We start from the raw sequence: 15,730 nt of genomic DNA on the forward strand, positions 1-15,730 counted from the left end.
GGGAGGGTCTGGGCTGCCTCTGGCTCCGTGGGCACTGCTGCTTGGCTGGTGGTCTCCGCCGCTGGAAACCAACTCCAAACGTCTTCTCCTTCGCGGAGAAGGCTGATTTGGCCTGAAGAAGCCCTGTGTGCACTGGCCCTAGCAACCCCCCCAGAGCCAGCTCGGGAGGGCCCCACCTAGGGCCTAGCTCCGAAACCGCACAAAACGCGCTGCTAGGAGCTGCATTCTGCAAAGGGAAACTGGGCTCGGGGAACAAACCTCAGCCCCGATGCGGCTTGGCTCAGGAGCGCAGCGCCTGCCTGGTTCTCACCTAGCCCTAGGCTCCCCATAGGGCCAAGGAGGGTCTGGGCTGCCTCTGGCTCCCTGGGCACTGCTGCTTGGCTGGTGGTCTCCGCCGCTGGAAACCAACTCCAAACGTCTTCTCCTTCGCGGAGAAGGCTGATTTGGCCTGAAGAAGCCCTGTGTGCACTGGCCCTAGCAACCCCCCCAGAGCCAGCTCGGGAGGGCCCCACCTAGGGCCTAGCTCCGAAACCGCACAAAACGCGCTGCTAGGAGCTGCATTCTGCAAAGGGAAACTGGGCTCGGGGAACAAACCTCAGCCCCGATGCGGCTTGGCTCAGGAGCGCAGCGCCTGCCTGGTTCTCACCTAGCCCTAGGCTCCCCATAGGGCCAGGGAGGGTCTGGGCTGCCTCTGGCTCCGTGGGCACTGCTGCTTGGCTGGTGGTCTCCGCCGCTGGAAACCAACTCCAAACGTCTTCTCCTTCGCGGAGAAGGCTGATTTGGCCTGAAGAAGCCCTGTGTGCACTGGCCCTAGCAACCCCCCCAGAGCCAGCTCGGGAGGGCCCCACCTAGGGCCTAGCTCCGAAACCGCACAAAACGCGCTGCTAGGAGCTGCATTCTGCAAAGGGAAACTGGGCTCGGGGAACAAACCTCAGCCCCGATGCGGCTTGGCTCAGGAGCGCAGCGCCTGCCTGCTTCTCACCTAGCCCTAGGCTCCCCATAGGGCCAGGGAGGGTCTGGGCTGCCTCTGGCTCCGTGGGCACTGCTGCTTGGCTGGTGGTCTCCGCCGCTGGAAACCAACTCCAAACGTCTTCTCCTTCGCGGAGAAGGCTGATTTGGCCTGAAGAAGCCCTGTGTGCACTGGCCCTAGCAACCCCCCCAGAGCCAGCTCGGGAGGGCCCCACCTAGGGCCTAGCTCCGAAACCGCACAAAACGCGCTGCTAGGAGCTGCATTCTGCAAAGGGAAACTGGGCTCGGGGAACAAACCTCAGCCCCGATGCGGCTTGGCTCAGGAGCGCAGCGCCTGCCTGCTTCTCACCTAGCCCTAGGCTCCCCATAGAGCCAAGGAGGGTCTGGGCTGCCTCTGGCTCCCTGGGCACTGCTGCTTGGCTGGTGGTCTCCGCCGCTGGAAACCAACTCCAAACGTCTTCTCCTTCGCGGAGAAGGCTGATTTGGCCTGAAGAAGCCCTGTGTGCACTGGCCCTAGCAACCCCCCCAGAGCCAGCTCGGGAGGGCCCCACCTAGGGCCTAGCTCGGAAACCGCACAAAACGCGCTGCTAGGAGCTGCATTCTGCAAAGGGAAACTGGGCTCGGGGAACAAACCTCAGCCCCGATGCGGCTTGGCTCAGGAGCGCAGCGCCTGCCTGCTTCTCACCTAGCCCTAGGCTCCCCATAGGGCCAGGGAGGGTCTGGGCTGCCTCTGGCTCCGTGGGCACTGCTGCTTGGCTGGTGGTCTCCGCCGCTGGAAACCAACTCCAAACGTCTTCTCCTTCGCGGAGAAGGCTGATTTGGCCTGAAGAAGCCCTGTGTGCACTGGCCCTAGCAACCCCCCCAGAGCCAGCTCGGGAGGGCCCCACCTAGGGCCTAGCTCCGAAACCGCACAAAACGCGCTGCTAGGAGCTGCATTCTGCAAAGGGAAACTGGGCTCGGGGAACAAACCTCAGCCCCGATGCGGCTTGGCTCAGGAGCGCAGCGCCTGCCTGGTTCTCACCTAGCCCTAGGCTCCCCATAGGGCCAAGGAGGGTCTGGGCTGCCTCTGGCTCCCTGGGCACTGCTGCTTGGCTGGTGGTCTCCGCCGCTGGAAACCAACTCCAAACGTCTTCTCCTTCGCGGAGAAGGCTGATTTGGCCTGAAGAAGCCCTGTGTGCACTGGCCCTAGCAACCCCCCCAGAGCCAGCTCGGGAGGGCCCCACCTAGGGCCTAGCTCGGAAACCGCACAAAACGCGCTGCTAGGAGCTGCATTCTGCAAAGGGAAACTGGGCTCGGGGAACAAACCTCAGCCCCGATGCGGCTTGGCTCAGGAGCGCAGCGCCTGCCTGCTTCTCACCTAGCCCTAGGCTCCCCATAGGGCCAGGGAGGGTCTGGGCTGCCTCTGGCTCCGTGGGCACTGCTGCTTGGCTGGTGGTCTCCGCCGCTGGAAACCAACTCCAAACGTCTTCTCCTTCGCGGAGAAGGCTGATTTGGCCTGAAGAAGCCCTGTGTGCACTGGCCCTAGCAACCCCCCCAGAGCCAGCTCGGGAGGGCCCCACCTAGGGCCTAGCTCCGAAACCGCACAAAACGCGCTGCTAGGAGCTGCATTCTGCAAAGGGAAACTGGGCTCGGGGAACAAACCTCAGCCCCGATGCGGCTTGGCTCAGGAGCGCAGCGCCTGCCTGCTTCTCACCTAGCCCTAGGCTCCCCATAGGGCCAGGGAGGGTCTGGGCTGCCTCTGGCTCCCTGGGCACTGCTGCTTGGCTGGTGGTCTCCGCCGCTGGAAACCAACTCCAAACGTCTTCTCCTTCGCGGAGAAGGCTGATTTGGCCTGAAGAAGCCCTGTGTGCACTGGCCCTAGCAACCCCCCCAGAGCCAGCTCGGGAGGGCCCCACCTAGGGCCTAGCTCCGAAACCGCACAAAACGCGCTGCTAGGAGCTGCATTCTGCAAAGGGAAACTGGGCTCGGGGAACAAACCTCAGCCCCGATGCGGCTTGGCTCAGGAGCGCAGCGCCTGCCTGGTTCTCACCTAGCCCTAGGCTCCCCATAGGGCCAAGGAGGGTCTGGGCTGCCTCTGGCTCCGTGGGCACTGCTGCTTGGCTGGTGGTCTCCGCCGCTGGAAACCAACTCCAAACGTCTTCTCCTTCGCGGAGAAGGCTGATTTGGCCTGAAGAAGCCCTGTGTGCACTGGCCCTAGCAACCCCCCCAGAGCCAGCTCGGGAGGGCCCCACCTAGGGCCTAGCTCCGAAACCGCACAAAACGCGCTGCTAGGAGCTGCATTCTGCAAAGGGAAACTGGGCTCGGGGAACAAACCTCAGCCCCGATGCGGCTTGGCTCAGGAGCGCAGCGCCTGCCTGCTTCTCACCTAGCCCTAGGCTCCCCATAGGGCCAGGGAGGGTCTGGGCTGCCTCTGGCTCCGTGGGCACTGCTGCTTGGCTGGTGGTCTCCGCCGCTGGAAACCAACTCCAAACGTCTTCTCCTTCGCGGAGAAGGCTGATTTGGCCTGAAGAAGCCCTGTGTGCACTGGCCCTAGCAACCCCCCCAGAGCCAGCTCGGGAGGGCCCCACCTAGGGCCTAGCTCCGAAACCGCACAAAACGCGCTGCTAGGAGCTGCATTCTGCAAAGGGAAACTGGGCTCGGGGAACAAACCTCAGCCCCGATGCGGCTTGGCTCAGGAGCGCAGCGCCTGCCTGGTTCTCACCTAGCCCTAGGCTCCCCATAGGGCCAAGGAGGGTCTGGGCTGCCTCTGGCTCCCTGGGCACTGCTGCTTGGCTGGTGGTCTCCGCCGCTGGAAACCAACTCCAAACGTCTTCTCCTTCGCGGAGAAGGCTGATTTGGCCTGAAGAAGCCCTGTGTGCACTGGCCCTAGCAACCCCCCCAGAGCCAGCTCGGGAGGGCCCCACCTAGGGCCTAGCTCCGAAACCGCACAAAACGCGCTGCTAGGAGCTGCATTCTGCAAAGGGAAACTGGGCTCGGGGAACAAACCTCAGCCCCGATGCGGCTTGGCTCAGGAGCGCAGCGCCTGCCTGGTTCTCACCTAGCCCTAGGCTCCCCATAGGGCCAGGGAGGGTCTGGGCTGCCTCTGGCTCCCTGGGCACTGCTGCTTGGCTGGTGGTCTCCGCCGCTGGAAACCAACTCCAAACGTCTTCTCCTTCGCGGAGAAGGCTGATTTGGCCTGAAGAAGCCCTGTGTGCACTGGCCCTAGCAACCCCCCCAGAGCCAGCTCGGGAGGGCCCCACCTAGGGCCTAGCTCCGAAACCGCACAAAACGCGCTGCTAGGAGCTGCATTCTGCAAAGGGAAACTGGGCTCGGGGAACAAACCTCAGCCCCGATGCGGCTTGGCTCAGGAGCGCAGCGCCTGCCTGGTTCTCACCTAGCCCTAGGCTCCCCATAGGGCCAGGGAGGGTCTGAGCTGCCTCTGGCTCCGTGGGCACTGCTGCTTGGCTGGTGGTCTCCGCCGCTGGAAACCAACTCCAAACGTCTTCTCCTTCGCGGAGAAGGCTGATTTGGCCTGAAGAAGCCCTGTGTGCACTGGCCCTAGCAACCCCCCCAGAGCCAGCTCGGGAGGGCCCCACCTAGGGCCTAGCTCCGAAACCGCACAAAACGCGCTGCTAGGAGCTGCATTCTGCAAAGGGAAACTGGGCTCGGGGAACAAACCTCAGCCCCGATGCGGCTTGGCTCAGGAGCGCAGCGCCTGCCTGGTTCTCACCTAGCCCTAGGCTCCCCATAGGGCCAGGGAGGGTCTGGGCTGCCTCTGGCTCCGTGGGCACTGCTGCTTGGCTGGTGGTCTCCGCCGCTGGAAACCAACTCCAAACGTCTTCTCCTTCGCGGAGAAGGCTGATTTGGCCTGAAGAAGCCCTGTGTGCACTGGCCCTAGCAACCCCCCCAGAGCCAGCTCGGGAGGGCCCCACCTAGGGCCTAGCTCGGAAACCGCACAAAACGCGCTGCTAGGAGCTGCATTCTGCAAAGGGAAACTGGGCTCGGGGAACAAACCTCAGCCCCGATGCGGCTTGGCTCAGGAGCGCAGCGCCTGCCTGCTTCTCACCTAGCCCTAGGCTCCCCATAGGGCCAGGGAGGGTCTGGGCTGCCTCTGGCTCCGTGGGCACTGCTGCTTGGCTGGTGGTCTCCGCCGCTGGAAACCCACTCCAAACGTCTTCTCCTTCGCGGAGAAGGCTGATTTGGCCTGAAGAAGCCCTGTGTGCACTGGCCCTAGCAACCCCCCCAGAGCCAGCTCGGGAGGGCCCCACCTAGGGCCTAGCTCCGAAACCGCACAAAACGCGCTGCTAGGAGCTGCATTCTGCAAAGGGAAACTGGGCTCGGGGAACAAACCTCAGCCCCGATGCGGCTTGGCTCAGGAGCGCAGCGCCTGCCTGCTTCTCACCTAGCCCTAGGCTCCCCATAGGGCCAGGGAGGGTCTGGGCTGCCTCTGGCTCCCTGGGCACTGCTGCTTGGCTGGTGGTCTCCGCCGCTGGAAACCAACTCCAAACGTCTTCTCCTTCGCGGAGAAGGCTGATTTGGCCTGAAGAAGCCCTGTGTGCACTGGCCCTAGCAACCCCCCCAGAGCCAGCTCGGGAGGGCCCCACCTAGGGCCTAGCTCCGAAACCGCACAAAACGCGCTGCTAGGAGCTGCATTCTGCAAAGGGAAACTGGGCTCGGGGAACAAACCTCAGCCCCGATGCGGCTTGGCTCAGGAGCGCAGCGCCTGCCTGCTTCTCACCTAGCCCTAGGCTCCCCATAGGGCCAAGGAGGGTCTGGGCTGCCTCTGGCTCCGTGGGCACTGCTGCTTGGCTGGTGGTCTCCGCCGCTGGAAACCAACTCCAAATGTCTTCTCCTTCGCGGAGAAGGCTGATTTGGCCTGAAGAAGCCCTGTGTGCACTGGCCCTAGCAACCCCCCCAGAGCCAGCTCGGGAGGGCCCCACCTAGGGCCTAGCTCCGAAACCGCACAAAACGCGCTGCTAGGAGCTGCATTCTGCAAAGGGAAACTGGGCTCGGGGAACAAACCTCAGCCCCGATGCGGCTTGGCTCAGGAGCGCAGCGCCTGCCTGGTTCTCACCTAGCCCTAGGCTCCCCATAGGGCCAGGGAGGGTCTGGGCTGCCTCTGGCTCCGTGGGCACTGCTGCTTGGCTGGTGGTCTCCGCCGCTGGAAACCAACTCCAAACGTCTTCTCCTTCGCGGAGAAGGCTGATTTGGCCTGAAGAAGCCCTGTGTGCACTGGCCCTAGCAACCCCCCCAGAGCCAGCTCGGGAGGGCCCCACCTAGGGCCTAGCTCCGAAACCGCACAAAACGCGCTGCTAGGAGCTGCATTCTGCAAAGGGAAACTGGGCTCGGGGAACAAACCTCAGCCCCGATGCGGCTTGGCTCAGGAGCGCAGCGCCTGCCTGCTTCTCACCTAGCCCTAGGCTCCCCATAGGGCCAAGGAGGGTCTGGGCTGCCTCTGGCTCCGTGGGCACTGCTGCTTGGCTGGTGGTCTCCGCCGCTGGAAACCAACTCCAAACGTCTTCTCCTTCGCGGAGAAGGCTGATTTGGCCTGAAGAAGCCCTGTGTGCACTGGCCCTAGCAACCCCCCCAGAGCCAGCTCGGGAGGGCCCCACCTAGGGCCTAGCTCGGAAACCGCACAAAACGCGCTGCTAGGAGCTGCATTCTGCAAAGGGAAACTGGGCTCGGGGAACAAACCTCAGCCCCGATGCGGCTTGGCTCAGGAGCGCAGCGCCTGCCTGCTTCTCACCTAGCCCTAGGCTCCCCATAGGGCCAGGGAGGGTCTGGGCTGCCTCTGGCTCCGTGGGCACTGCTGCTTGGCTGGTGGTCTCCGCCGCTGGAAACCCACTCCAAACGTCTTCTCCTTCGCGGAGAAGGCTGATTTGGCCTGAAGAAGCCCTGTGTGCACTGGCCCTAGCAACCCCCCCAGAGCCAGCTCGGGAGGGCCCCACCTAGGGCCTAGCTCCGAAACCGCACAAAACGCGCTGCTAGGAGCTGCATTCTGCAAAGGGAAACTGGGCTCGGGGAACAAACCTCAGCCCCGATGCGGCTTGGCTCAGGAGCGCAGCGCCTGCCTGCTTCTCACCTAGCCCTAGGCTCCCCATAGGGCCAGGGAGGGTCTGGGCTGCCTCTGGCTCCCTGGGCACTGCTGCTTGGCTGGTGGTCTCCGCCGCTGGAAACCAACTCCAAACGTCTTCTCCTTCGCGGAGAAGGCTGATTTGGCCTGAAGAAGCCCTGTGTGCACTGGCCCTAGCAACCCCCCCAGAGCCAGCTCGGGAGGGCCCCACCTAGGGCCTAGCTCCGAAACCGCACAAAACGCGCTGCTAGGAGCTGCATTCTGCAAAGGGAAACTGGGCTCGGGGAACAAACCTCAGCCCCGATGCGGCTTGGCTCAGGAGCGCAGCGCCTGCCTGGTTCTCACCTAGCCCTAGGCTCCCCATAGGGCCAAGGAGGGTCTGGGCTGCCTCTGGCTCCGTGGGCACTGCTGCTTGGCTGGTGGTCTCCGCCGCTGGAAACCCACTCCAAACGTCTTCTCCTTCGCGGAGAAGGCTGATTTGGCCTGAAGAAGCCCTGTGTGCACTGGCCCTAGCAACCCCCCCAGAGCCAGCTCGGGAGGGCCCCACCTAGGGCCTAGCTCCGAAACCGCACAAAACGCGCTGCTAGGAGCTGCATTCTGCAAAGGGAAACTGGGCTCGGGGAACAAACCTCAGCCCCGATGCGGCTTGGCTCAGGAGCGCAGCGCCTGCCTGCTTCTCACCTAGCCCTAGGCTCCCCATAGGGCCAGGGAGGGTCTGGGCTGCCTCTGGCTCCGTGGGCACTGCTGCTTGGCTGGTGGTCTCCGCCGCTGGAAACCAACTCCAAACGTCTTCTCCTTCGCGGAGAAGGCTGATTTGGCCTGAAGAAGCCCTGTGTGCACTGGCCCTAGCAACCCCCCCAGAGCCAGCTCGGGAGGGCCCCACCTAGGGCCTAGCTCCGAAACCGCACAAAACGCGCTGCTAGGAGCTGCATTCTGCAAAGGGAAACTGGGCTCGGGGAACAAACCTCAGCCCCGATGCGGCTTGGCTCAGGAGCGCAGCGCCTGCCTGGTTCTCACCTAGCCCTAGGCTCCCCATAGGGCCAAGGAGGGTCTGGGCTGCCTCTGGCTCCCTGGGCACTGCTGCTTGGCTGGTGGTCTCCGCCGCTGGAAACCAACTCCAAACGTCTTCTCCTTCGCGGAGAAGGCTGATTTGGCCTGAAGAAGCCCTGTGTGCACTGGCCCTAGCAACCCCCCCAGAGCCAGCTCGGGAGGGCCCCACCTAGGGCCTAGCTCCGAAACCGCACAAAACGCGCTGCTAGGAGCTGCATTCTGCAAAGGGAAACTGGGCTCGGGGAACAAACCTCAGCCCCGATGCGGCTTGGCTCAGGAGCGCAGCGCCTGCCTGGTTCTCACCTAGCCCTAGGCTCCCCATAGGGCCAAGGAGGGTCTGGGCTGCCTCTGGCTCCCTGGGCACTGCTGCTTGGCTGGTGGTCTCCGCCGCTGGAAACCAACTCCAAACGTCTTCTCCTTCGCGGAGAAGGCTGATTTGGCCTGAAGAAGCCCTGTGTGCACTGGCCCTAGCAACCCCCCCAGAGCCAGCTCGGGAGGGCCCCACCTAGGGCCTAGCTCCGAAACCGCACAAAACGCGCTGCTAGGAGCTGCATTCTGCAAAGGGAAACTGGGCTCGGGGAACAAACCTCAGCCCCGATGCGGCTTGGCTCAGGAGCGCAGCGCCTGCCTGGTTCTCACCTAGCCCTAGGCTCCCCACAGGGCCAGGGAGGGTCTGAGCTGCCTCTGGCTCCGTGGGCACTGCTGCTTGGCTGGTGGTCTCCGCCGCTGGAAACCAACTCCAAACGTCTTCTCCTTCGCGGAGAAGGCTGATTTGGCCTGAAGAAGCCCTGTGTGCACTGGCCCTAGCAACCCCCCCAGAGCCAGCTCGGGAGGGCCCCACCTAGGGCCTAGCTCCGAAACCGCACAAAACGCGCTGCTAGGAGCTGCATTCTGCAAAGGGAAACTGGGCTCGGGGAACAAACCTCAGCCCCGATGCGGCTTGGCTCAGGAGCGCAGCGCCTGCCTGGTTCTCACCTAGCCCTAGGCTCCCCATAGGGCCAGGGAGGGTCTGGGCTGCCTCTGGCTCCGTGGGCACTGCTGCTTGGCTGGTGGTCTCCGCCGCTGGAAACCAACTCCAAACGTCTTCTCCTTCGCGGAGAAGGCTGATTTGGCCTGAAGAAGCCCTGTGTGCACTGGCCCTAGCAACCCCCCCAGAGCCAGCTCGGGAGGGCCCCACCTAGGGCCTAGCTCGGAAACCGCACAAAACGCGCTGCTAGGAGCTGCATTCTGCAAAGGGAAACTGGGCTCGGGGAACAAACCTCAGCCCCGATGCGGCTAGGCTCAGGAGCGCAGCGCCTGCCTGCTTCTCACCTAGCCCTAGGCTCCCCATAGGGCCAGGGAGGGTCTGGGCTGCCTCTGGCTCCGTGGGCACTGCTGCTTGGCTGGTGGTCTCCGCCGCTGGAAACCCACTCCAAACGTCTTCTCCTTCGCGGAGAAGGCTGATTTGGCCTGAAGAAGCCCTGTGTGCACTGGCCCTAGCAACCCCCCCAGAGCCAGCTCGGGAGGGCCCCACCTAGGGCCTAGCTCCGAAACCGCACAAAACGCGCTGCTAGGAGCTGCATTCTGCAAAGGGAAACTGGGCTCGGGGAACAAACCTCAGCCCCGATGCGGCTTGGCTCAGGAGCGCAGCGCCTGCCTGCTTCTCACCTAGCCCTAGGCTCCCCATAGGGCCAGGGAGGGTCTGGGCTGCCTCTGGCTCCCTGGGCACTGCTGCTTGGCTGGTGGTCTCCGCCGCTGGAAACCAACTCCAAACGTCTTCTCCTTCGCGGAGAAGGCTGATTTGGCCTGAAGAAGCCCTGTGTGCACTGGCCCTAGCAACCCCCCCAGAGCCAGCTCGGGAGGGCCCCACCTAGGGCCTAGCTCCGAAACCGCACAAAACGCGCTGCTAGGAGCTGCATTCTGCAAAGGGAAACTGGGCTCGGGGAACAAACCTCAGCCCCGATGCGGCTTGGCTCAGGAGCGCAGCGCCTGCCTGGTTCTCACCTAGCCCTAGGCTCCCCATAGGGCCAAGGAGGGTCTGGGCTGCCTCTGGCTCCGTGGGCACTGCTGCTTGGCTGGTGGTCTCCGCCGCTGGAAACCCACTCCAAACGTCTTCTCCTTCGCGGAGAAGGCTGATTTGGCCTGAAGAAGCCCTGTGTGCACTGGCCCTAGCAACCCCCCCAGAGCCAGCTCGGGAGGGCCCCACCTAGGGCCTAGCTCCGAAACCGCACAAAACGCGCTGCTAGGAGCTGCATTCTGCAAAGGGAAACTGGGCTCGGGGAACAAACCTCAGCCCCGATGCGGCTTGGCTCAGGAGCGCAGCGCCTGCCTGGTTCTCACCTAGCCCTAGGCTCCCCACAGGGCCAGGGAGGGTCTGAGCTGCCTCTGGCTCCGTGGGCACTGCTGCTTGGCTGGTGGTCTCCGCCGCTGGAAACCAACTCCAAACGTCTTCTCCTTCGCGGAGAAGGCTGATTTGGCCTGAAGAAGCCCTGTGTGCACTGGCCCTAGCAACCCCCCCAGAGCCAGCTCGGGAGGGCCCCACCTAGGGCCTAGCTCCGAAACCGCACAAAACGCGCTGCTAGGAGCTGCATTCTGCAAAGGGAAACTGGGCTCGGGGAACAAACCTCAGCCCCGATGCGGCTTGGCTCAGGAGCGCAGCGCCTGCCTGGTTCTCACCTAGCCCTAGGCTCCCCATAGGGCCAGGGAGGGTCTGGGCTGCCTCTGGCTCCGTGGGCACTGCTGCTTGGCTGGTGGTCTCCGCCGCTGGAAACCAACTCCAAACGTCTTCTCCTTCGCGGAGAAGGCTGATTTGGCCTGAAGAAGCCCTGTGTGCACTGGCCCTAGCAACCCCCCCAGAGCCAGCTCGGGAGGGCCCCACCTAGGGCCTAGCTCGGAAACCGCACAAAACGCGCTGCTAGGAGCTGCATTCTGCAAAGGGAAACTGGGCTCGGGGAACAAACCTCAGCCCCGATGCGGCTAGGCTCAGGAGCGCAGCGCCTGCCTGCTTCTCACCTAGCCCTAGGCTCCCCATAGGGCCAGGGAGGGTCTGGGCTGCCTCTGGCTCCGTGGGCACTGCTGCTTGGCTGGTGGTCTCCGCCGCTGGAAACCCACTCCAAACGTCTTCTCCTTCGCGGAGAAGGCTGATTTGGCCTGAAGAAGCCCTGTGTGCACTGGCCCTAGCAACCCCCCCAGAGCCAGCTCGGGAGGGCCCCACCTAGGGCCTAGCTCCGAAACCGCACAAAACGCGCTGCTAGGAGCTGCATTCTGCAAAGGGAAACTGGGCTCGGGGAACAAACCTCAGCCCCGATGCGGCTTGGCTCAGGAGCGCAGCGCCTGCCTGCTTCTCACCTAGCCCTAGGCTCCCCATAGGGCCAGGGAGGGTCTGGGCTGCCTCTGGCTCCCTGGGCACTGCTGCTTGGCTGGTGGTCTCCGCCGCTGGAAACCAACTCCAAACGTCTTCTCCTTCGCGGAGAAGGCTGATTTGGCCTGAAGAAGCCCTGTGTGCACTGGCCCTAGCAACCCCCCCAGAGCCAGCTCGGGAGGGCCCCACCTAGGGCCTAGCTCCGAAACCGCACAAAACGCGCTGCTAGGAGCTGCATTCTGCAAAGGGAAACTGGGCTCGGGGAACAAACCTCAGCCCCGATGCGGCTTGGCTCAGGAGCGCAGCGCCTGCCTGGTTCTCACCTAGCCCTAGGCTCCCCATAGGGCCAAGGAGGGTCTGGGCTGCCTCTGGCTCCGTGGGCACTGCTGCTTGGCTGGTGGTCTCCGCCGCTGGAAACCCACTCCAAACGTCTTCTCCTTCGCGGAGAAGGCTGATTTGGCCTGAAGAAGCCCTGTGTGCACTGGCCCTAGCAACCCCCCCAGAGCCAGCTCGGGAGGGCCCCACCTAGGGCCTAGCTCCGAAACCGCACAAAACGCGCTGCTAGGAGCTGCATTCTGCAAAGGGAAACTGGGCTCGGGGAACAAACCTCAGCCCCGATGCGGCTTGGCTCAGGAGCGCAGCGCCTGCCTGCTTCTCACCTAGCCCTAGGCTCCCCATAGGGCCAGGGAGGGTCTGGGCTGCCTCTGGCTCCGTGGGCACTGCTGCTTGGCTGGTGGTCTCCGCCGCTGGAAACCCACTCCAAACGTCTTCTCCTTCGCGGAGAAGGCTGATTTGGCCTGAAGAAGCCCTGTGTGCACTGGCCCTAGCAACCCCCCCAGAGCCAGCTCGGGAGGGCCCCACCTAGGGCCTAGCTCCGAAACCGCACAAAACGCGCTGCTAGGAGCTGCATTCTGCAAAGGGAAACTGGGCTCGGGGAACAAACCTCAGCCCCGATGCGGCTTGGCTCAGGAGCGCAGCGCCTGCCTGGTTCTCACCTAGCCCTAGGCTGCCCATAGGGCCAGGCAGGGTCTTTGCTGCCTCTGGCTCCGTGGGCACTGCTGCTTGGCTGGTGGTCTCCGCCGCTGGAAACCCACTCCAAACGTCTTCTCCTTCGCGGAGAAGGCTGATTTGGCCTGAAGAAGCCCTGTGTGCACTGGCCCTAGCAACCCCCCCAGAGCCAGCTCGGGAGGGCCCCACCTAGGGCCTAGCTCCGAAACCGCACAAAACGCGCTGCTAGGAGCTGCATTCTGCAAAGGGAAACTGGGCTCGGGGAACAAACCTCAGCCCCGATGCGGCTTGGCTCAGGAGCGCAGCGCCTGCCTGGTTCTCACCTAGCCCTAGGCTCCCCATAGGGCCAGGGAGGGTCTGGGCTGCCTCTGGCTCCGTGGGCACTGCTGCTTGGCTGGTGGTCTCCGCCGCTGGAAACCAACTCCAAACGTCTTCTCCTTCGCGGAGAAGGCTGATTTGGCCTGAAGAAGCCCTGTGTGCACTGGCCCTAGCAACCCCCCCAGAGCCAGCTCGGGAGGGCCCCACCTAGGGCCTAGCTCCGAAACCGCACAAAACGCGCTGCTAGGAGCTGCATTCTGCAAAGGGAAACTGGGCTCGGGGAACAAACCTCAGCCCCGATGCGGCTTGGCTCAGGAGCGCAGCGCCTGCCTGCTTCTCACCTAGCCCTAGGCTCCCCATAGGGCCAAGGAGGGTCTGGGCTGCCTCTGGCTCCGTGGGCACTGCTGCTTGGCTGGTGGTCTCCGCCGCTGGAAACCAACTCCAAACGTCTTCTCCTTCGCGGAGAAGGCTGATTTGGCCTGAAGAAGCCCTGTGTGCACTGGCCCTAGCAACCCCCCCAGAGCCAGCTCGGGAGGGCCCCACCTAGGGCCTAGCTCCGAAACCGCACAAAACGCGCTGCTAGGAGCTGCATTCTGCAAAGGGAAACTGGGCTCGGGGAACAAACCTCAGCCCCGATGCGGCTTGGCTCAGGAGCGCAGCGCCTGCCTGCTTCTCACCTAGCCCTAGGCTCCCCATAGGGCCAGGGAGGGTCTGGGCTGCCTCTGGCTCCGTGGGCACTGCTGCTTGGCTGGTGGTCTCCGCCGCTGGAAACCAACTCCAAACGTCTTCTCCTTCGCGGAGAAGGCTGATTTGGCCTGAAGAAGCCCTGTGTGCACTGGCCCTAGCAACCCCCCCAGAGCCAGCTCGGAGGGCCCCACCTAGGGCCTAGCTCCGAAACCGCACAAAACGCGCTGCTAGGAGCTGCATTCTGCAAAGGGAAACTGGGCTCGGGGAACAAACCTCAGCCCCGATGCGGCTTGGCTCAGGAGCGCAGCGCCTGCCTGGTTCTCACCTAGCCCTAGGCTCCCCACAGGGCCAGGGAGGGTCTGAGCTGCCTCTGGCTCCGTGGGCACTGCTGCTTGGCTGGTGGTCTCCGCCGCTGGAAACCAACTCCAAACGTCTTCTCCTTCGCGGAGAAGGCTGATTTGGCCTGAAGAAGCCCTGTGTGCACTGGCCCTAGCAACCCCCCCAGAGCCAGCTCGGGAGGGCCCCACCTAGGGCCTAGCTCCGAAACCGCACAAAACGCGCTGCTAGGAGCTGCATTCTGCAAAGGGAAACTGGGCTCGGGGAACAAACCTCAGCCCCGATGCGGCTTGGCTCAGGAGCGCAGCGCCTGCCTGGTTCTCACCTAGCCCTAGGCTCCCCATAGGGCCAGGGAGGGTCTGGGCTGCCTCTGGCTCCGTGGGCACTGCTGCTTGGCTGGTGGTCTCCGCCGCTGGAAACCAACTCCAAACGTCTTCTCCTTCGCGGAGAAGGCTGATTTGGCCTGAAGAAGCCCTGTGTGCACTGGCCCTAGCAACCCCCCCAGAGCCAGCTCGGGAGGGCCCCACCTAGGGCCTAGCTCGGAAACCGCACAAAACGCGCTGCTAGGAGCTGCATTCTGCAAAGGGAAACTGGGCTCGGGGAACAAACCTCAGCCCCGATGCGGCTTGGCTCAGGAGCGCAGCGCCTGCCTGGTTCTCACCTAGCCCTAGGCTCCCCATAGGGCCAGGGAGGGTCTGGGCTGCCTCTGGCTCCGTGGGCACTGCTGCTTGGCTGGTGGTCTCCGCCGCTGGAAACCCACTCCAAACGTCTTCTCCTTCGCGGAGAAGGCTGATTTGGCCTGAAGAAGCCCTGTGTGCACTGGCCCTAGCAACCCCCCCAGAGCCAGCTCGGGAGGGCCCCACCTAGGGCCTAGCTCCGAAACCGCACAAAACGCGCTGCTAGGAGCTGCATTCTGCAAAGGGAAACTGGGCTCGGGGAACAAACCTCAGCCCCGATGCGGCTTGGCTCAGGAGCGCAGCGCCTGCCTGCTTCTCACCTAGCCCTAGGCTCCCCATAGGGCCAGGGATGGTCTGGGCTGCCTCTGGCTCCGTGGGCACTGCTGCTTGGCTGGTGGTCTCCGCCGCTGGAAACCAACTCCAAACGTCTTCTCCTTCGCGGAGAAGGCTGATTTGGCCTGAAGAAGCCCTGTGTGCACTGGCCCTAGCAACCCCCCCAGAGCCAGCTCGGGAGGGCCCCACCTAGGGCCTAGCTCCGAAACCGCACAAAACGCGCTGCTAGGAGCTGCATTCTGCAAAGGGAAACTGGGCTCGGGGAACAAACCTCAGCCCCGATGCGGCTTGGCTCAGGAGCGCAGCGCCTGCCTGGTTCTCACCTAGCCCTAGGCTCCCCATAGGGCCAAGGAGGGTCTGGGCTGCCTCTGGCTCCGTGGGCACTGCTGCTTGGCTGGTGGTCTCCGCCGCTGGAAACCCACTCCAAACGTCTTCTCCTTCGCGGAGAAGGCTGATTTGGCCTGAAGAAGCCCTGTGTGCACTGGCCCTAGCAACCCCCCCAGAGCCAGCTCGGGAGGGCCCCACCTAGGGCCTAGCTCCGAAACCGCACAAAACGCGCTGCTAGGAGCTGCATTCTGCAAAGGGAAACTGGGCTCGGGGAACAAACCTCAGCCCCGATGCGGCTTGGCTCAGGAGCGCAGCGCCTGCCTGCTTCTCACCTAGCCCTAGGCTCCCCATAGGGCCAGGGAGGGTCTGGGCTGCCTCTGGCTCCGTGGGCACTGCTGCTTGGCTGGTGGTCTCCGCCGCTGGAAACCAACTCCAAACGTCTTCTCCTTCGCGGAGAAGGCTGATTTGGCCTGAAGAAGCCCTGTGTGCACTGGCCCTAGCAACCCCCCCAGAGCCAGCTCGGGAGGGCCCCACCTAGGGCCTAGCTCCGAAACCGCACAAAACGCGCTGCTAGGAGCTGCATTCTGCAAAGGGAAACTGGGCTCGGGGAACAAACCTCAGCCCCGATGCGGC

The sequence above is a fragment of the Sus scrofa genome, chromosome 2, assembly GCF_054392235.1.
Source record: "Sus scrofa isolate SSC_HxYL_T2T_F1_AM1 chromosome 2, Sscrofa_HxYL_maternal_Yorkshire_Landrace_v2.0, whole genome shotgun sequence".
Classification (NCBI taxonomy): domain Eukaryota; kingdom Metazoa; phylum Chordata; class Mammalia; order Artiodactyla; family Suidae; genus Sus; species Sus scrofa.